Source organism: Stigmatopora nigra, chromosome 11 (assembly GCF_051989575.1).
Source record: "Stigmatopora nigra isolate UIUO_SnigA chromosome 11, RoL_Snig_1.1, whole genome shotgun sequence".
Taxonomy (NCBI): Eukaryota; Metazoa; Chordata; class Actinopteri; order Syngnathiformes; family Syngnathidae; genus Stigmatopora; species Stigmatopora nigra.
The window spans coordinates 11,311,253-11,333,893 of record NC_135518.1 but is presented as its reverse complement, the minus strand read 5'-3'; the positions used below and the strand labels follow the sequence as shown (position 1 = coordinate 11,333,893).

At 39.7% G+C, this 22,641-nt stretch overlaps 1 protein-coding gene across 1 annotated transcript in view; it reads right to left on the bottom strand.

Moving 5' to 3' along the window:
• Nucleotides 1-22,641, bottom strand: part of tmtc4 (transmembrane O-mannosyltransferase targeting cadherins 4) — a 63,480-nt gene that overhangs the window by 15,113 nt on the left and 25,726 nt on the right. Inside the window, exons 20-22 of the mRNA XM_077728007.1 lie at nucleotides 11,883-11,949; nucleotides 9,231-9,324; nucleotides 8,942-9,094 (exon numbers count right to left, since the gene is read on the bottom strand). The gene's annotated coding sequence lies outside the window, so the exon portion shown is untranslated. The remainder of the gene's footprint in view (nucleotides 1-8,941; nucleotides 9,095-9,230; nucleotides 9,325-11,882; nucleotides 11,950-22,641) is intronic.

The window sequence follows — 22,641 nt, the reverse complement described above, 5'->3', positions numbered from 1 at the left end:
AAAAGCCTTACTATACTATGTCGGGTTTTTTGCGATAAAAAGCCTTACTATACTATGTCGTTTTTTTGCGATAAAAAGCCTTACTATACTATGTCGTTTTTGGCGATAAAAAGCCTTACTATACTATGTCGTTTTTGGCGATAAAAAGCCTTACTATACTAAGTCGTTTTTTTGCAATAAAAAGCCTTACTATACTAAGTCGTTTTTTTGCAATAAAAAGCCTTACTATAATATGTCGTTTTTTTGCGATAAAAAGCCTTACTATACTATGTCGTTTTTTTGCGATAAAAAGCCTTACTATACTATGTCGTTTTTTTGCGATAAAAAGCCTTACTATACTATGTCGTTTTTTGCGATAAAAAGCCTTACTATACTATGTCGTTTTTTTGCGATAAAAAGCCTTACTATACTATGTTGTTTTTTTGTGATAAAAAGCCTTACTATACTATGTCGTTTTTTGCGATAAAAAGCCTTACTATACTATGTCGTTTTTTTGCAATAAAAAGCCTTACTATACTATGTCGTTTTTTGCGATAAAAAGCCTTATTATACTATGTCGTTTTTTTGCGATAAAAAGCCTTACTATACTATGTCGTTTTTGGCGATAAAAAGCCTTACTATACTATGTCGTTTTTTTGCGATATAAAGAGCCTTATAATACTATGTCGTTTTTTTGCGATAAAAAGCCTTACTATACTATGTCGTTTTTTTGCGATAAAAAGCCTTACTATACTATGTCGTTTTTTTTGCGATAAAAAGCCTTACTATACCATGTCGTTTTTTGCGATAAAAAGCCTTACTATACTATGTCGTTTTTTTGCGATAAAAAGCCTTACTATACTATGTCGTTTTTTTGCGATAAAAAGCCTTACTATACTATGTCGTTTTTGGCGATAAAAAGCCTTACTATAGTATGTCGTTTTTTTGCGATAAAAAGCCTTACTATACTATGTCGTTTTTGGCGATAAAAAGCCTTACTATACTATGTCGTTTTTGGCGATAAAAAGCCTTACTATACTAAGTCGTTTTTTTGCAATAAAAAGCCTTACTATACTATGTCGTTTTTTGCGATAAAAAGCCTTACTATACTATGTCGTTTTTTTGCGATAAAAAGCCTTACTATACTATGTCGTTTTTTTGCGATAAAAAGCCTTACTATACTATGTCGTTTTTTGCGATAAAAAGCCTTACTATACTATGTCGTTTTTTTGCGATAAAAAGCCTTACTATACTATGTTGTTTTTTTGTGATAAAAAGCCTTACTATACTATGTCGTTTTTTGCGATAAAAAGCCTTACTATACTATGTCGTTTTTTTGCAATAAAAAGCCTAACTATACTATGTCGTTTTTTGCGATAAAAAGCCTTATTATACTATGTCGTTTTTTTGCGATAAAAAGCCTTACTATACTATGTTGTTTTTTTGCGATAAAAAGCCTTACTATACTATGTCGTTTTTTTGCAATAAAAAGCCTTACTATACTATGTCGTTTTTTTGCGATAAAAAGCCTTACTATACTATGTCGTTTTTGGCGATAAAAAACCTTACTATACTATGTCGTTTTTTGCGATAAAAAGCCTTACTATACTATGTCGTTTTTTTGCAATAAAAAGCCTTACTATACTATGTTGTTTTTTTGCGATAAAAAGCCTTACTATACTATGTCGTTTTTTTGCGATAAAAAGCCTTACTATACCATGTCGTTTTTTGCGATAAAAAGCCTTACTATACTATGTCGTTTTTTTGCGATAAAAAGCTTACTATACTATGTCGTTTTTTTGCGATAAAAAGCCTTACTAGACTATGTCGTTTTTTTGTGATAAAAAGCCTTACTATACTATGTCGTTTTTTTGCGAAAAAAAGCCTTACTATACTATGTCGTTTGTTGCGATAAAAAGCCTTGCTATACTATGTCGTTTTTTTGCGATAAAAAGCCTTACTATACTATGTCGTTTTTGGCGATAAAAAGCCTTACTATACTATGTCGTTTTTGTCAACAAAAAGCCTTACTATACTATGTCGTTTTTGGCGAATAAAAGCCTTCGTTTTTATGTCGTTTTTATGTCAAAAGCCTTACTATACTATGTCGTTCTTATACTAAGTGTCTATTTACATGCTTTATTCCATAAAACCATATGGCATTTAGTAACGTTTAAGTAAATGAGAGCGAAACGGCTGGATTGTGGCTGAAAATGCCTGTGTGGCAATTAACGCAGGGTCTTAAAAAGCAGCGGTCCACGGGGAGATGGCCACTGGTGTGCAGCTGGATTACACTTAATTACCTAATTGAATATCATTTCTCCACTTAGCTGTAAATGAAAACATTGACAAACAGGGACTGACATTGGGACATTGATTCAATGGTACTATCTCAAATGTAGAAGTTATTAGCACAGCTTTTATTTTACTGTCATTATTATTGATGTGAATAATTCATAGAATTAGTATTTTTATTTTATACAGAGCTGAGTTCCTCTTACCAACAACAACTCATCAAGAAACTTAAGCATGAATGAAGGCCAAACGCCAAAACCTAGAGGAAAAAGTACTATCGGGGCTCAGTTTTCGTCTCATTAAACGTGCCAGATAGTCTGTCGTGCGTCTATGTTAAGCATTGCGTACCGTAGCTCTCCACGCCAGCTGTCTGGCGACGTTCACTTGCTTTTCGCACTGGAATCAGCGTGAGGCATCACTATTCACAGGAGGAGGCCACTTGCTACTCTGCCTCTTGTTTGGTGGAGCGCAGCTTCCCCACATGCACCTGCAGCATCCACATGCTTCTAAACAAATAAAGTGTTGAGAAACTAATCCCTACGCTTTCGTGCGGTCATTTTCTCGCTGGCTTCCTTTGGAGTGTGCGAGAGATCTTATGAGCCCACACTGAGAGCGGAAACTGTACGTTGGATGACAAATCATTTGTCGTTTACATTCACTGCATAGAATAAGGGAAAGGAAATGTACTTATCCCGGGGGTTCTAAACCAATAAAAAAGAAATATAGTAATTATTACATTAGTGACATATGACACATCCAACACGTATTTCTTACAATAGTGCTTTGCCTTTAAATCACACACGGCACACATGCATACAAACAATAGACATAATTCTTAATGTGTGGGTCAAAAAAAAGCATTTTGCTTTTTGATTCCTAATTAAGAAGGTAAAAGGGATTAGGCTTCAAACAGCACACTTTTGTAGTTTTTGCGCCCCCCTGCAATTGTTCTGAATTCAACATTCATTCATTAGCAATTGCGTTTATTTTTAGGAAAAAAAGCCGTACTATGTCTTTATTTGAAGAAATATGCCTTACTATACTATGTCGTTTTTAAGTCAAAAGCCTTACTATATATATTATGTCGTTTTTATGTCAAAAGCCTTACTATACTATGTCGTTTCTAAGTCAAAAGCCTTACTATACTATGACGTTTTTATGTTAAAAGCCTTACTATACTATGTCGTTTTTATGCCAAAAGCCTTACTATACTATGTCGTTTTTAAGTCAAAAGCCTTACTATACTATGTCGTTTTTATGCCAAAAGCCTTACTATACTATGTCGTTTTTATGTCAAAAGCCTTACTATACTATGTCGTTTTTTTTAAAGAAAATAAGCCTTACTATACTATGTCATTTAACTTTTTCTCTTTCACTGCCATTGACAGTAACAGACACCAAAGGTATTTTCTACAAATGTTCCGAACAATATTTACCTTTTTTTGTGATCCATGATCTTTCTTTATAAGCACCCTTCTGATTCACCAGCTGTCAGGGGTGGGGGGAGCCACCTCACCTCTTACCCTCCCTCCCTCCGTTTATTTGGAACCCACGTCACGGGGAATCATTGCACAACCCCCAGGTAAGTGAAGCGAAACCACACAGATGTTGATCCCCTCCCCTTTGACTCTGGACTTTAGTCTTTGAGCCCTAACTGAACTAAAGATAAAAGTAAGAGTTTGAGCCTCTCGATTTCTTATTTTTTAAAGGGCGTGGGGTGAAAAAGAGGGTGTGTCTCATACAGGTAGGTGAGCTGGTAGTCCGATAGCTCTTCTAAACAATCCGGTTATCCGTGTCTATTACAGAAGAGTGGCTGAAAGCTAAAATAAATCCTCCCCTCCTTCCAGACCTGTTTGGGGCCCCCTATCAGCCATGGACAGGACTTTGAGCCCTGATGAGAAAAAGGGTGCAGGGAAATTGAATTCACTTTTGTGTGCGGCTCTTCATTGATTGCCCCAAGGTGACTTTTTAATCAGGGGTGTCCAAACTATGGCCCGCCACCCACTTTTTATTGGCCTCTAGAACATAAAGATATCATTGGCCCATAAAAGAACCTTAAATACAGGTTAAATTCGGTTGTATTTGTCAGCTTAAAAACTAGTTGAAGTTAAACGATATGAGAATAGTTTTTACCGAAGAAATTAATAAAATGAAGATGGCATTTTTCATAATTTGAAAATTTTGGCGAAATAAAAGGTAATATTTTGCCTGTGCTTGAAACTTTAGATGAAATGCTCATTTGAATTGAAAACCTTCACTTTTGAAATGCTAACATTAAAACGATACACCAATTTATTTCAAACTCTAGCAAGGGTTTGAAACCTCCATTTTAAAAAATAACTTTCCATTAGAAAACACCTCTCCACACTCTTAAAACCATTCTGTTAAATCCTAACACTTGCAAAAGAACAACAAACCTGCTTTGAATTATGAACTTCGAACCCTTTGCAACCCTAAAGCGCCAATACAATGGAGGCCTTTTCCCTCTTAATTAGAAAGAGAACACAGACTGTTCTTATTCTAGGAAAAGGAAAACATCAATGCAACGGTACACAGTGGAATAGTCAACTTGAGTCGAGTGTATAACAATGTGAGTGAGAACTCTCTAAAAATGACAGCTCTTTTAGCTAAGAGATGATGAATGAGGCTTGTGATGCACACACGTCCTGTTTCTCTAAGCGCATAAAAGGCTTGTCGAGTGTTTTCAAACTGGGGGAAAGAACAATAGGTCAGATGAAGAAAGAAGTTCCCTGACCTCGATTACCAGCACCCTTCCTTCACATACACATAAAAACAGAGTTACCCTAGAGTTTTATATTGCACAAATATCTCCATAAGAGGGAACTTGAAAATCGAAAGCACGCGTTGATGCCAATAGACTGCAATGAAAGCAGTGAAAGGGGTCAAAGATCAAGAGTTCAAATGTCCCGGTGATCATCTGGGCTTTTTATGACAGCCACCTGCCTCATCTGCTACATGAGGCTTCCCTCAGGAAAGCGGTACAGATGATTGATGATAGTTTCATTGTTTGCATCCCCCTGCTCACCACCATCTCTTAAAGGGACCCAACAACCTAACAAACTCACCATATGCAGGATTTCACTCTTACTCGTACTTATTAAACTATCTCTCTTAGATATTAAACTCTCTCTCATGAATATAATTTTGAGAGCTGGCTTCAACAGTAAACCCTGTCACCGGCGACCAAAAGACCGGCGACCAAACGTCCGAGCACCGGAAGATGAATCAATGAATGAAAGTTAACTCACTGGCTGCCATTAACCGGGTTAGTGTTAAGGTTGGGGAGTCTTCCAAATACACTTGCCAGATACCACAAATGAAGAGCTAGAGGCTATCACAGTATGAGCTAGAAAGGAAAGAGGGGGTCCTGTACCTAAGGTGGGTGTTAGGGGTGAAGTGAGGTTTGCCCACATTTGCTATTTCCTATGATTAAGAGGCTTCTTTTGTTGGCCAATTGTGCCTGCTAATGAACACAGCAGTTGTCCACTGCATACTGACCACACAAACAAATCTTTCTATATGCTCCAAATATCTGGCTTATCACAGACTAACAAATACAAATCGTGCAAAATTTGCATGTCATCTGTTTGCCGAGGACGCTACCGGGTGGCCATCAATACAAAACCTGTTTTGGCCTCCAGTCTGCATATTTTCCTTAATGAGCGAGAGCAGTGGACATTGGAAAATATTCATAATCTGTTCAGTGTACTTTTAGCTAGGAATGAAAACATGTAACAGAGTCATTTTCTTATTTTTTTGTACATCTTTTTTCTGCAAAAGGACATTGCAAGTTCATGAAAAAATAAATGTTTCGTCTTTTTCGGTATATAAGTCGCACCTGAATTTTACTACCATTAAGATAGATATTTGCATTTTTTAGGACAATTCTGATATTAAAATAAAAAAATCAATTCATTTTCAAAACCTCTAATCCTCACAAGGGTTGCGTTTAAAACTAAAAAAGTTATTACTTCTACTACAGGTATCAAAACAGCTTGTTTTTTTTGACTAAACTGAACTAAAAGGTACTATTTTTACACCAAAAACCAGAAACAACTCAATTAAGAACCAAAAATATCTGCTGTGTTCGACACCTTTAAATACATTCACCAAACACACACTCACGGACAAAAGAGAGATAGGTCAAATGGGTGATATAAAGCGCCAGCCCTGACCTCAAACCAGTCTGTAGATTTATTCTAAGTACTTCGCTCATGACAGGTAAACTGCTGAACTTTGACCCTCTCCCCTCTCCAGGTGTCACTGTCTATGGTGTTCGCTGTCAGCGTTAATGGGCGGCTAAAAGTAAAATGTAAATTTAATTCAGCGCAGAAATAGATTATGAGAGCATGTTCCTCATCTTATCCAGGCTAATGTTGCATTTTTTTTTTCGGGTTCCCCTTCAAAGTAAGTTGGTTAGACGGCAGGCAGCAGTTTGGACAGATAGGCTACGTTTAATTTTCCAAAAATTTGACGGTGATCGTTCGATCGCTATCAGTCAAACAGTGTGACGTAAATGTAAAAAGTATTGATTTAAAGTGGACTGAAAATACCAACTGTTAGGAATTTTAAATTACCGAATTCAAGGAACGTGAGGGGCGTGGCTTGGAGAACGTTCAATCGAAATAAGAGCATTCAATTAGCAGCGTTCAGTCTCCGTCTGAACAATTTTCCAGCAACGCCTCTAAAATTCTGGGCACACTTCATCAGCGTTATCATAATTCTTTAGCTCTAGGTGATTTGACGGCTGCTGGGCCCCGCTTGGCAAATCGCATTTGCGATGCCGCCATTGATTTTTCCCGGCCACCCCCTCCAGCTTTGCTCAATTCGTTTAAGATTGCTCCATGTGAAACATATTCATTTCTGGTCGCTGGACTGCGGATTCTTCGGGGTTTTTTTCGTGCATGTCGTCAATTCCAACATGAGCACATTAGCTCCGTTCATTTGAATCTTAAGGAAACAAAAAATACCTGAACAAGAAATAGGATTCCGTTATCTAGTCCGAAAATGTGTTATTTTTCGTAGTACTACGGTTGTGTTATTGTGAAATTGCTAGGTTTTGTTTCTAATTTGATTGTTTTAGCAACAATGTATTTGTATAAAATTAATATTTGCCGATGCAACAATGTTCTATTCATTTATCTTCTAAGACAGTTATCCTCGACAGGGTCGCGGGGGTACTGGAGCCTATCCCAAGAGGAATCAGTTGCTAGCCAATTGCAGGGCACAAGAAGACAAATTGACCAATCACACTCATAGCTACAATTTATAGTGTCCAATCAGCTTAACATATTTTTTGGTTGTGGGAAGCAAATGACATACCTGCATAAAACCCAAATTGCCACGGAGAAAACAAGTAAACTCTACAACAAGACCATTTTCTTGTAAAATGATGCCATTTCTAAAGAACTCTATTGGGCAAATGGAAGAGAGTCACACAGTTAAAAGTATTTAATCTTGGCTGAAATGCTAATATTACGATGAAATGGAGATTGTATATGTGCAAGTGTGTAATCAGCGGTACTCCTGCGATGATTGGGCCTGGATGCGCCTTTCTAGAAGCTCTGTGCAGTCTGATGGAACCTATTGATGTCTGACTACACAGGCCCTGCTCAATTAGTCCATGACACCCACTGCTTTGGTCTCTATAGGATCCCCCCCCCACTCTTCTTTGCATATGCCACCCCATTTCATAGAAAGGCTTCTCCTTTTAATTTAAATAATGGGAAGAAAAACAAACGTTACACATGTCGCAATGGGATTGTGTGAAGTTCAGTTGTACGTGCGAGGTGTCTTTTTCTCTTTCTCTCTCTCACTTTTTTTTTTTCTTTTTTAACACACTAATCCGGGACGCCTTTGCCTGGGCATGGCCAGCATTTTGGAGTGTGTCATTGATTTGGAATCAAGCTCAACACACTCTTTTGTCCTTCACTCTGTGTTCAAATCAATCGTGTCTGCCTCCGGGTAAGAAAAAGAAAAAAAACAATGATAGAGTGCGTTTGTGTATCCGCTTTTAATCTGCTCTGCATCCGCAAAATGTAAAAAAGTATCTCCCGTCAAGGACGGTTACTGCTGTATATATTTGAGTGGTCATGCTATTGTTTTTTTCTTTTTTTGGCTTTTGTTTCCTCACTTTGATTGATTTTCTGGAAGACAACACTCCGAGGTTCAAAAAAGTGTGTCTGTGAAAAAGTGGGAGTCGGTGTTGTTTCATGGCTTTGCATTAGAAATAAGAAGAGCTTTTAACCGTAACTTGAGGTACACCTGCACAGTTTCCATCAGGAGCTGTGGGGGACTGTAAAATTATAATTAAAATAGTTTTCTTGTGAATTACAATTAGAATTAAGAAGGCCCTTGAACTGTACCTTGAGGTACACCTAGTTTCTATCAGTACTCGTGACTGAATAACTTCTCTTATCTCTCCATTTTTCTCTCACTTGTATATTATATCTATTTAAAATTTAACTTGGTATGTACATTAATTTAAATTTTACTGCAATAAAATAATGACTATTTTCACCACCATATATATACACATATATTCCAAAAAATACAGTATTTATATTTTTCACGAACTTGCAATGTCCTTTTGCAGAAAAAAGATGTATAAAAAATAAGAAAAAAAAATATATATGTATTTTCCTACCTAGGAAATTGTCCTCAGGAACACTTGACTCCTCTTTTTGTATGGTATGCTTTGCTCCATTTCCCACTTGTACAATTGAGTTGAGTTGCTGTTGAGACTGCAGTCGCACATCCACCATAAATCATAGTTAATTGTAAAATCTGCCTTTTATTCCTGCGTGAAAAGAAAAGACGACAATAGTCAAGAGGAGGAAAGTGAGGGCAGTTATCTGGGCATCTCATACGCGCCCCCCGTTGTGCCCGCTTGAATAGAGCGCGAACAGATGTCAAAGGAGAACTGCAAAGTACACCTTTCTGGCTTGGTCTCGACAATAGGGTGTCCCTTCTTGTTGAGCAGGTAAATATTTTGCCTTCAGATGGATGCTATCTGCTTCAACTTGAAAACTGAAATGATACAAAAAAAGAACTCTTAAATGAAGTCTTTTGAGCTCTTTAACACATTCTCCATAAGAAAATAAGCTCATAAAAAATTGCCCTTCCAAAAGTGCCGACTATATTATTTTTCTTCTTCATTTCGTACTTGTTAGTTGATTTTTCTTACACTTATTATCTGAAAAATGCAGGAATCAGAACACAGATTTTTTTAAATAGTTTTTTGCAGCCCCAGTCTGACTGTGACCACTTGGATGTTTGGATATGGGAACTTCAGGGGGGTCAATGATCAAATGTTAGCCCAAAACCTTGGAAAAGGTTCCTAGAATCAAGCTGTTTTATGCTTTTTATCACCATCATGAATATGTTTCTAGTTCGTTTTTTTTTTGTTCCAAAATCCTGTCATGGGAGGGAAAAGCAAGCCTATGATCAGACATGGGTGTGCTTGGGTGAGGTGCACATACATGCTTTTTTTCCAACACTGTTATTGCAGCCTTCTCATTTGGGGATCTCATGGAGGGAGGCCTTATCCACCGAGGACAATAGCAGTGGAAATGGATTATGATTATAAAGGCAATGTGGAGGCTCGGCGGCGTGTCGACTATGTGCGGCATTAACATGGCCGACGCTCTCACCGGGAGGTTCTCGGTCCTTCCCGTCTAAACTCTATGATTGGGGATGCCGACAAAGTACAGTAGGCTATCAACCAAATGTGGTAAAACTTTAAAAAAAAAAACACCTAGCACCCCACCTGCTCCCATTCTATACACGAGTAATTTAAAGAAATAATACGTAGTAATTTTAGCTTGAAATACCAACTTGAAAGTCAAATTGCTGATTCACTGGTTTGTGATGTAATTATAGATGCTCTGTTGTTGCCATGGTGATCGTAGATCATCTACACAAGTAGTGTATAATTTTAAGCCCTCATAGGTGTTGCTAACAGAACAGTAATAGGGGAAAAACTTTACTGTCACAATTGTACATTGTTTATTTCAAGATATAGATCAGACATGGGCAAACTACGGATCATATTCAGATCATAGTTGGTTTAATCATCTGGAGATACAATTATGCCAATTACAAGGATATTATTTATTTAGAGCTAGTAAAACTGGTGAGGATTTGTATTTTCCGACATGTATAATTAAGCACCACAAGTAATAGATAAGCAGCGCAAAATTGTTTCCGAAAAAAGAATGGCCTTCGTCATCTTCCTTGTCAAACAATTAGTTAGCGTCAATTCAATATATTTACTAGCCATTTGCTCATGAATAATTCATACGAGCTAAATCAAAAAAAGAAGACATGTCCTCGCAAGTGACATTTGATCCTGCATCTAAAGCCTTGGAGTGTCCCGTTTGCCAAAAAAGCCCATCAAATGAATATTTCTTAAAATGTGTCCTCAAAGACCATCCTTAAAAGAAGAAGACCCCCGCTATTTCATTTGGTAGCACACTTCCTCCCAATATGTTTGATTCCTTCGACCCTTACTCTTGTCGATGTCATTTCAAGGCTACAGCGCAATCACCCTCACTTTTTTTTTGGAGGGTGGGGACAGAGTTATTGTTTTTGGTCGGAGGGAACCCGGAGATCAATTATTTTCCGAATTATAAGCATCATTAAAAGGACTCGGACCCCCTCTCCTCTCAGCCCTGCCGTTGTTTTAAGTGCGCCATCTGTCTAAACATCTCCCTGGGTTCTTTCCTCTCTATTTTTTCTGATCATTTCCCCGTCTTATTCATGAACCGTAGGAGTCCGGCTTTGTAGTAGTGCTCAATTCGGAGCGGCTTTACCCCACGCCGAATACAACGCTACCCCCCTTTCCTGACCCGCTCAGAAATGACCCAAGATTTTCGCCTAGACCGTCTCCACTCCACCCATCGGACCCCCTCGGCCTTCCCCTGCCTCGCCTCCTTATTGCGAATTTGTATGCTGGCGGCGACAGCTACAAAGCACCACGCATTATTCTTGATCATTCCTCGGCCCCCCTGCGAAGCCGGTTAGGAGGAAAGATCCCTTAATGATCGCCACTATTAACGCGGTTTTAGTTCCAAATGTCTCACTCGCTCTCCGAATACAACGCCGATTTCGGATATCAAGGATTTTACGGAGACGAGACCTCGGTTATGAGCTCATTTGATCATCGACTGGTGGTTGTTTTCCAAATGGAACATTAGCTTAAAGTAAATTTTGACATCAATTTGAAAAAAAATGCTGTATCAATGGAAGGGTACTAAAACTAACGGTACAATACAAAAAAATGATGTAGTACCATATATTTCCACATTCATTATCGGCACTGTTAATCCTCACAAAGGTCAACGCGGGGCACATGCAGGGATTGACCCTTCAATCTCAGAAATGTGAGGCGGATATGCTAACCACTCTCCACCGTGCTGCCCAAATCGGAGCATTTTTTTAAAATTATTTTCGACAATATTTCAATCTATACGTAACAATAATCATATAAGCATAGCCATTCGTTTTCCATTACGTATATCCCCATAAGTGAGGGTCCTAGAGCTGGAACAGCAAAACTTGCCCATTGAAACTTAAGAATTACTTACATGTCATTTATGCCTGCAAACATTCTTCGTGAATTCTCTTCTCTTTACTTCTTTGTCTTTATCCAGTCTGTAACACAAAAAAATGCAAAATTTCTCAGTCTTATGAATCATCAGTCAAAAACATTCAATGGCAGCCATCAACTTTCTAATTAAGAGACTCTAAATTAATTAAGCCATCACTCAGGGTGGTATCAAGGGGCTGAAGCAGGTATCTCACAAACACATGCAATTACAGCATGTCATTCTCATCATGAATTAAATTCTTTAAAAAAGATACATTATTTTGTAAAAGATGTAAATGAAAAATTGTCTTCATACAAGGTTAGATGAATAACCTTTACGCAAATACATTTTTCCTCATCTGCAAAAAGGGGATTTCTGGGAAAGTCCGTTTTCTTCTGAAACTGTTTGACATTTAAACTCAATTCTTTGACTTATTTATCTAACCTTTAGGAGACTGTTTTGTGGTATTTGTGCTTTGTTCCATTTTTGTATATGGAAACCAACTTGACATTGGACGCATTTTCTTTCTATAGTCATGTGTACAATTTGAAGGGTTTGTGGGGTCTTTTGTATGTTTGTATTTCAACTTTGTGCCCTCCCCCGCTGACCTTTGAATGTAAAGTGCTTGTTTGAAGGTGCCATATTGCATCAGCGGCTCGGAAGCGACTCCAGTGTTGCCAGAGAACTCCGAAAGTGGGGACAAGCTTTCCGAGGGGACCTCTGGAGATCTTTGACCTTTTAATGAAGCTTTTATTACTGACAAGTGCACTCACTTTGCGGATGCTATTTTCCCGTTTGGACTTAACCCTCGTTGAACTCCAGAGTTCCTCCCTCACCCTTTCACCCCCACTTGATTTATTTCCCTGCTTGGCTTTTGTATCTTCTTCTTCTACCGCGACCCTATCCGTACACTTCATTATCCGATATACAAGAGTTGTCCTAGATCTCTTTAATTTCATTGTTTTGCCTGATAAAATGATCCAAGCCAGTAGTTTTTCATCCGTTAACTACTTTGTAATTCCAAAGTGCACTTAATTATTCTTCTACCCGTAATTGAGACACCAATGCAAATCTCCTTCATTAATTGTGACATGGACAATTTCTCCGAGGGTCTCCGCTGGGACGCCATTATCTTCAGAGCACTGCGAGCAGGTTGCGAAGTGTCATCAGATATTCAAATGGCGTTGCTAGTTTTAATTGTAGTAAATGTAGCATGTCCCGTCAGCTCATTGGAAGACGTTTTTTTTCTCTCTCTTCCTTGTACGTTGGTATTTTTTAAGAATTATCGGGCGCGAGGTAAGGCAGGAGTCAGGTCAAGGTGTGTACGTGATAGCGAGTCCCTAGTCCCTCTTTTTGGCAGCTGCTTATTGTGATCCCGTAGCGGCTCCTGAGGGACCGAATCGTTGGACTCTTGTCTTTTATGGCGGCAGCGGTAAACATGACAGGCTGTTTGGAGACCATCTGTTTCCAATGGCTGCCACATGGTAACAGGGAGTTCAACCTGGGATGTGCTGGGTGTCTGTCTCCGAGGTAACGGCGACAACATGACAGCCTGAAGGAATGAGCCCTTCGTGATGTGACGAGCACGGCGTGCGCACGCGTCGCCTGCCGTCAAACGGCATCCCCAAGGCCCCGCTAGTGCTTTATCATCATCATCATGGCCGTGAGTACAGTTGCATACTTCAACATTGGATGAAGAATTAAGATGAAGTAATAGGATTTCTAAGCTACCTAGTACCCAAACGGTAGTTGGTCAGTTCCAATTGATTAAGTATACGAATGTGGATGGATAAAAGTATCCAAGAAGTAGAATGTCAGTTCTATTAAAACATTGGTATTCATTTGCAGGACATTTGCCAATCAGAAGCAGTTGATTTTAAATGGTAAATACTTAAAGAAATACCAAACTTCCCATTATTAGCAAAATTGATGTAGAGACAGAATTTTTAATATGGTTCTTAAATGCTTGATTAGGTGTGCATAATGTGATCAAGATCAAAGACCAAGGCTTATCACTTGATAATACCCCCCTTTTAAAAGTTAGCGTTCATCATTGCAGTAAATATATGTAGATGCATTCAGAAAAAGGGGGCAGCAGGCATATCTGCAGAGGATTAAGTAAAAGTATCGCTCGCTCAGTACATTTATGACCTTCAATTTAAACCAGTGGGGTCAGACTTGAGGCTCGCGGGCCAGAAGCGGCCCACTAGTGTGTCCGATTCACCTCATTTATACTATACATACAGAATCAAATGCTTTTGTAAAACCCTAATTTTGTGAGTGGGTAAAATAATGCATGTTGCTCAATTTCCTGCCCAGTTAATTACCAATTTTGGCCCAAACCTAACTAAGTTTGACACTCGCACTTAATACATCTTTTCTACAACATCCTACCAATCCATCTTGTGTTTGTTTGAATAGATTTGCAGAAAAGTAAATAAAAATGTTCGAAATACATTCTTTCTTTAGCCAAGATGAAAGAAAAACGCAGTTGGCTGCAACTAATTTGTCCATTACATGTATATGTTCTCTAACAAGAAGCTCTGAGGTGTGTGAATACACTTGTTTTCAAGGCATATTCCTCCTGTTTTGTTCTTTTGTTCCACTCTGGGACTCCCCCAAATGCCCCTTTGACACAGTGTTTATCTGCCGGCTCTCTCTTGGCCCAGTCATTTACTTGACCATTATGACCTCGCACACCCCATCCTCCCAATTCTAGTCTTAGGACGCTCTTTAGTGAGCAGCCATTAAAGTGCCGCAACCGCAGTCCGCCACTCATTATTACGCAGTACATTTACATTGACTAGGTCATTGGGAGCCAACTAAGTGGAACTAATGCAGCGCAGAAGAGTGGAGGGATCAAGTTCAGTGTTACAAAAACCGTCTGCTCGCTAATAAGCCATCTTTGAATGCCTCTAACAAGCAAGGACAAATCAGTGTTTCTACAATCAGCGTATAGGATAAATAGAGGGTATTATTCACTGCTTCCTTTGTTTTATTCTTTGTTGGCTTTTTTGATACAGTTGATCTGTTGCCCCGCATACAACATCAAGCTTGTAATTATGCACACGCAGAAGGCAATGCCATATGGTAGATGTCTTCCGGAAAATGAGAAGAGTTGGGAATAGGCGCTCGGGTCAGACTGAGAATTCGAGTGGATTGTGAAAACACAAAGCACGTTAAAGCCGGCTTGATTCAACAGAATAAACGACAAAAACTTGGAATAGTAGTGATTCCAACTAACTTTCTGCGCCTGAGGGTATGATCAAGACCGGTAATATGTCAAATATGTTATGACAAATGTGTCAAAACAATGCAATTATCAGTCTTTTATATTTGAGGGGTCTCCAAGTTATTCCACAAAGGGCCACAATGGGTGCAGATTTTCACTTCAACAAACAAGACAACATCTTTTTACCAACCAGGTGCCTCAAGTTTTTCAAATCTCAACAATTTTTTTTTAAGATCTTGGCAAAAATGAGCGAAAAATGGGCCAGCTATGAGTCAAAACAGACAAGTATAGCAACTAAATTGAATGCAAGAAAACAATCTGTGTTCCTATTTTATCTGCATTCCTTCAATGTTTTGTACAATGTTTGCATTTACAGATAAAAACGTCCAATGTTTGGCTTGCCCTCAATTCTATTCCTGCCTACCTAACATTCACCTTCAACACAGCGTGCCTAAATGTATTCGACCAAGGTTTCCATCTCCCGTTAAGCTCATTAACTCTGTTTTGCAAAAGCTCAACAATGTTATGAATTGTGCTGTTTTTTTCCCTGTGATGTATTATTCAACTTTGGGCTTAAATTTGCATTGGAAAATGGTAACAGGGTTGCCAAGTCCAACTCTTTTATTAAGACAGCAGGAGACAGGCGACAAAAATGAAGGGATCATAATTAAGGTTGGCTGCTGTCAAGGTTATGGCAGCTTGTATTTGGCCATTAGCCTGATGACTTTTTTTGTTGTTCTTTTAGTGGTCCAAACCATTTTGAATGGGAAGTTTTTAAGTTTGAGTCTGGATTAACAAAAGTGGCTTTAAATTCAACGATGGCTTTCTGCGCTCAAACTCCTTCAATCTCAATGTTCTGTTATCACAAATTTTAACTTATTAGGTGAATAAATCTTGTTAAGATTTTTCAAAAATAAATGAGCAAGACTGACTCACACAGATCCCTAATTATTGAAATTGTACAATAAAAAAATCCTGTAATGGTTTGCCTCTGCATAGTTAGAAAACAGTAGTGCAGACTCGTTGTGTTTATCAAGTGATGAGTCGCAATAGAAAATTGAAAGTGGGTCAGGGTACAAGTCCCAAAGAACCTGCTCCTCAAGGACTAAATGCTATGCTATTTATTTATTTTTTCGCTGTGAGAATCCAAATCTAAGTGCTTTTGAACTATAGTTAAAATTCAGAAAATACTAGATATCTGCTAAGGTTGTTAATAAAGCCATGTGACATATTTTTATGAATATTCTGGAAGTTGCATTCTAAATTTATGAAGGACTGCCATGTGATAGGAGCATAAGGTATGTCCAAGCAAGGCAGTGCAGAGAGCGCTGGGAGTATACTGCATAGGCCAAATACATATTCATGAGTCACATACACACACGAGGCTGACTTTTCAAACCTTGCCAAGCTCGGGAAGACATGTGGGCACACGAGCCGGGCAGGGAAAGGGCAGAGTGAGCGGGCCAGAATCGGCAGGGGTCTGGGAGTCCACTTGACGTTATTCTAGGCGAGTGGAATCGTACCGTGACCTGAATCGTTTCGATAAAAGGACTGAGTTATTATGTAATGGCCAACAATTACCTCAGATCTTCCTGTTTTTTTTACCCCCTCATCTGATGGCTTCAAGGTTATCATGTGTGATCTGGCAACGCAAAGGAGTTCAGGTACAACTAAGATGGCTTTGGCTATTGACCGACCGGCCAATTGCTCTCCTTCAACCACTTTTTCAAGGCTGCCTTTAATCTCTCCCTGCACACCCCCGATTCCACGCTTTGATGCTTTACTGCTCTTCTTTGGTTTACTCGATATTTAATCCGTCCGACTTCATACGATCTAAATCCAGTCGTGTTGGATTCACATGGACAAAGTGCTTGCTTTCTTTTATGGACCCCTTTTCTCATACAGTTCATCAAAAAATGACTACTGTGCTAGAATATAGGGCTTATTTCGCAATTATTTTATACTTTTTCACAGGCCATTGCTGAATTAAATTGAATGCATTTATTGTGATTATACAAGTATACTGAGTTTTAAAGCTTCACCGCGAATATCTACCGATAATTTAGGAATTTAGAGCATTGGCCAACCGACTGTATATAAATACAGTAATCAATGATCACCACCATTTTAGTCCAACATAGTGTATTCTCTCCAGGCCATGGAAACCTGTCCACCCTACGCCCTGGCTGTCAGCATTGCCGGCAGGCTGCGTTGACAAGGGGAGGCCACTAGGGCTGTCTGTCACGGGGTTATTCTCGGGGCGGAGAAGGTTCAGCTGATTCGCTGACACTGTTTGCCGGAGACGGGCAAAGTGTGTGTGTATGGCTACTAGGGAGCGGGAGCATTTGGCTGAGGTTAGCCTCGCCAGATGATGGGCAAAAAGAGAGAAACATGGGGTTAGCACTGTCGACATACCTAAACACACACACATGTACGTGAGTGGCTGGATGAAGGACAGTTAATTAGGGGCTTGGAAAGCACATCTGGAAATAAAATATGACGAGTCAAACTCTTGCTAAAAGTTCCAAGCTTTAAGCATGAACAAATGGGTAAGAATACAAATGTAAAACAGGGGATGTACTCAATTGTTGTAAGAATCTAAAATTGATATCTATAACAAATAAAGGCCAATATTTTTGCGTATCCTAACGGAGGCCATGGGGGTGCTGGAGCCAATTGGCAGTAGTCAGGATTCACCCTGAATTGGTTGACTGCCAGATGGAGTAAAAATTTAAAATAATAATCCAGCAGTTTAAATCTAAATTGCGTGCATTCTGTTTAACAAATGAAAAAGTCTAAATACCCCGTTGTTATACCTTTAATGATTGAACAGAGCACGCCATTCACTTATCCTTCCACTAATTTGACCCGAGGCACCGAACTGCAGTCGCACGCGTCGCAAAGCACTTAGCCTATGCTAAGGATTAATAGCGAGCCATCTAAAACAATTTGGGAGCCAATCAGTCGGAGCAAGGAGGTTGAATCTAATATGATAATTTATCTGCATCAATGCCTGGCGGGAGGGGCGGGCTATGCTAATTGCCCGACCCTTACCTTAAGCGAGTGGATGCACACAGCTGGACGTGGCGGCTCCATTAAGGAACTTTGAGAAGACTTTTGAGTTTTGGTTCTCCTTGGAATGATGATGTTGACCCCTCCCTCTCTTAAACATTCTCATTTCCATAATGTTCCCACCTCCCATGACATGACAGCGAGGCGCAAATAAGTGCTGATGTTACCATCACATGGCGAGGGTGTAACTTTGGTGAGATGGCCCCGCCTCCTCATCTCACGGGAGTATTTTAGCCCTTGCGTAGCATGGCTCACGCGGCTCCCACAATCGTCCCTTAATTGATTCGTTTAATTAGCCGGAGATTGAGCTGGACCAGCATCCCGCCATCTCCTATCTGAGGGGGTCTCTTCGGTACATGGCCAAGCCACTTAGCCCGTCCCAGTCAGACTCCCATTAAAGTGTAATTATATGTAAATGAAAGCTGCATCAAACACACTATTTATCGTAGTTTTTTTTTGTCTTACACTGCTTTTTGTTCTCTTTAAAAAGTCATGCAGTTGTGCAGTGATCAAAGAAGCAAGGGTCGCGGAGGTGCTGGAGCATATTCAATGACAGGGGAGTACATTGGGAACACCCTGAATGGGTTGGCAGCAAATTGTGGGGTTACAAAGAGACTAAAAAACAATCACACTCAGACAATATCAAGAACTATGGGCCAAAAGTGGTCGGATCTACAATTTTTTTCGTAACTAAGGACACATTTTAGCCGTAAAATCCTTAATTTGTCCCAATACTACCAACCAAATGCTTTAAAAATAATAAAGGGTACAGATTTTGTATGGACTTGACACGAAATACCCCCCAAAAAAGAAAAAAATACTTTTCTAAAGCCATTAAAAATACAAACATGCAAAAAAGATGTTGCATTGTTACTAAAGGGCTTCTGTATTACATTCCCTTTGTGTTCTTTTACTGTAATGGAGAGGTTAGCCTCCTCTTCATTGGCTCGCTTTGTGTCACATCAAGAGTGTACTTGTCTAAATTGGAAGGGTGGGAAAGAGAGGGGAAGTTTGTGTGTGTGGGGCCCATGTTAAAGTTTCTATTTAAACAACCAGCGCCACCCTTCCATCCAAATCGCCGCCATGCCTCCCAAACTTTTGTTGTTTTGCTTCACAAGACCCTCAACCCCCCTCTCCTCTGTTTTTTTCTGGCTATGAAGTCGGCGCTAAGAGCCAGGGAGTGATTACAACTTCCTTCAATGTGAATGGTGCAGATGTGAATCCCGGCCTGAGCCAGGCACAACAATGGCCTCAAAGGCGCCCGGGACACAATGAGGCTTTCTCCTCAGCCGGCGCAGGGATGCTAAGCAGGTGCCTCGCCGAGGACCCCGCGACGGACCCTGGTGCCCTTTCAAGTCCCACCGCCTCTGAGCTAGCCTGAAAGGCTCCAATGTGTGTATGTGTGAGTACGCAAAGATCACTATAGTGGTCATTGTGGGCATTAGCGAGCTGAGGTGTCACTTAGCCACGGATTAGTGGGCCTCGCTCTTCATCGTGGATTTGTTTTCATTGAAGCACTACCGAGGGATCGACGCTCGCTCTGATCTGCCTTGACTCGGCGGAAGATTGAGGAAGTTGCAAAGTCTTTCAAGCCCTGTCGCCGCCCTCCCTCCATTGGCTTTTATCTCCACTCACTCTTTTTTTTCTGCCTTACTTGGAAACTCAGTACAGAGTAGGCAATAACTTGGACAGCAATTTCTTTATATTTTATGATATATGTATTTTAAACTGTTTTTTTTAATCTGTGTTTATGAAAATGAAGGTTCCAAAAATTTGCTCTTGGGTTGAAAAAAGGATGGAGACCTTGAACTATCAGAATAAATAACAAATAAAGCCAATACTTAAAAAAATAATGGATGAATGATAGCTATCCACATTAAGAGAAATAAATGAAGGATATATATGCTTAGGCAAATTATATCTACTGTAAATTAATAGATGGACAGATGACGAATGAATAGACAGGGAATTACAGATAAACAAAGCGTAAATTATGAGACGGCCCTCTGGCTAAATTTAGCAATAAAATGATGTTAACATCCCATTGTGTGTTTACTTTCAAGTGTGTGTCTCAATCTGATTTATTTCTCATTTCCAAATGGCCTTCATTTTTTTTCTACCAAGCAACGGGGGTTAAAATGGGGAAGAGTCACCTGGCGTCTCCTCTCCGAGGTCTGGCAAGAGTTATCATGCAATGAATAAATTAATAACTAATGAACGAGGGGGCGCTACGACTGGCCTTGCGCTCGGGGAGACGGCAGCCGAAACAGACAACAAAAACAATAAGCCAGACGTACTAAACGCCTCCCATTGTGTAGCACTAGCATTATTATTTAGGACTTTCCCTATCTACTCTTCTTCTTAGTTTTCTTTGGTGATGCCATTCTCCAGAAGCTATTGGGCCCTCCGTGCAACAACAATCCGCCTGGCAGATTTACCTTGGCTAAATCCTTTGTCATTGAGGGATTTAATGCATCGCGGACACACGTGCGAGGCGAGTCCTGCTGGGCCTTCGCTAATGTCCAGACCCCCTCGTGAGAGTACATTATCTCCAAGCCTTCCTGTTATTCCCGAACGCTCTTTGATTCCTAATGCAGCTATAACATCCAACCTACACACGTCATTCATGAGGGTACTAACAATCTATGATGCTCACTCGTAATTAAGTGGAATTCTTGTTTAGGGTTTAATCAGTTCAACGTTTGCATTGGAAAAAAAATGTCAAGGACGTGTCAAGGACTATTGCTGGAAGCTCAGGTGTTTTAAGGGGAATATATTATAGGGAAAATTATATAGGTGCAAACTTCATTTGACCTTTTGTAAAAGCTCCGCCCCACTTAAATAATGTTTCTACTGCATAAACATGCTAAAATAATTTCAATTATTGAAAGAAGGTCATTTCTTAACTTGTCCAAATTATAGATTTTGTGACCAGGTGCCATTATCTATTCAGTATTCTTATAAATTTCATCTTTTTCATTTTATCTTGAGGTATGTGGGCTTTTTTTTCTAAATGAAACATCAAACAGCCGATAGAAAGCCTTTGGAAATGAAATAAAAGCAGACCTAAGTCAAGCAAATCAAATGAAAATGTACATTTTCTACTTCAATATCAAGTCTGTATCTGAAGTCTTTAAGGGACAAATGTCAAGCGCATTGGAGCCCTTTGGCAAATGCTTCAAAAAAAACCTTCAAGATCAATCGTTTTGCCTTTCTATCAACGTTGAAGCCAACTTAAATAAAGAATAAAATTAAAACGATGTCTTGACAGTTCTTGGAATGTCATTGAATTTCTGAATAGTTGAGAAAGTCAAATATCGAATATTTAATTGGATACATATTATTTACAATAAACTTCTGGAAATAAACACTTGAATTCTGTACATATGAATGAGCTACAACGTGCAACAATAGTCAAAACAGCCCCACGGGACATTTCCGGCCAGGATAAAAATATTCAGCTGGCCTTTTTCAATGCAAAAAGTCTGCCTGAACTAAACTAAAAAAAATCGGGAAACCACCGCCTTAAACGACAACACTATCATAAGCAACGACTTGGACAAGATGCCTATATCTCCCTCTCAAACTCAACAACATTTGCCAGCCTTCTACAACATACAGCAGTGTACGTGTGCGTGGCTAATGAGCTCGTCCGTCACGCCGTCCAAAAGAAGCGCTGGAAACCAACGCAGCCATTAAAGAGCCCGACCGCAGCTACAAAAACAAGCCCTATCCACCTGAGACCACAGAGAGACAGGATACAGGCTACTTATAGCCAAGCAAAAGCCAGCTACAAGAATAGCAGGAAAAAAGGGCTCACTATGGGAGCCCGCTTGAGCCTTTTGAAGTACGCCACCTTCCAAACTATTCCGATATGGACCGGAGCAGCATCTTTGAAGGCAGGTTATCCTTCGTGGCCGCCTTGTGTCCTGTTGTGAACCAATTGTTTCCTCTTTTATTTTCCTGTAGAAACTGACACGGCTTGAGAGTTTCCCCCCAGGGCCAAACAGCGGCGTATTTCAGGAGGACCCCTCACGGTTCTCCTGACGACGGAGGTGGACACGTGACTTAAACGCAGGTGATACGCGAGGGGTGAGTGAACTTTGCTCACTGCGTGGCATTTCCTCCGAGCTCAAGGTCAGAGTCCCGTCATTTTGCCTAAGAATGGCCCATTAGGCTCGTTCGTCAGCGAGGTGTCACCCATGTCATTGTGTAAACGGCCAAGACGAGGACGACGCTGACATATTTTGTTGTTTTTGTCGTGCGTTGATGTCATGATTTTTTCTAATTTATGGATTGTCTCAGTGGAGGTATGCACCTGCCACCTTTTTTGGGGGGAAAAAAACTAAACCAAAAGAAAAACACAATAGGAATGGTAGCCAGCAGTAGAATACATGCAGTATATTATGTCTGAAATAGTATATTGTATTTCAAGAGTCCCCAAACTATGAC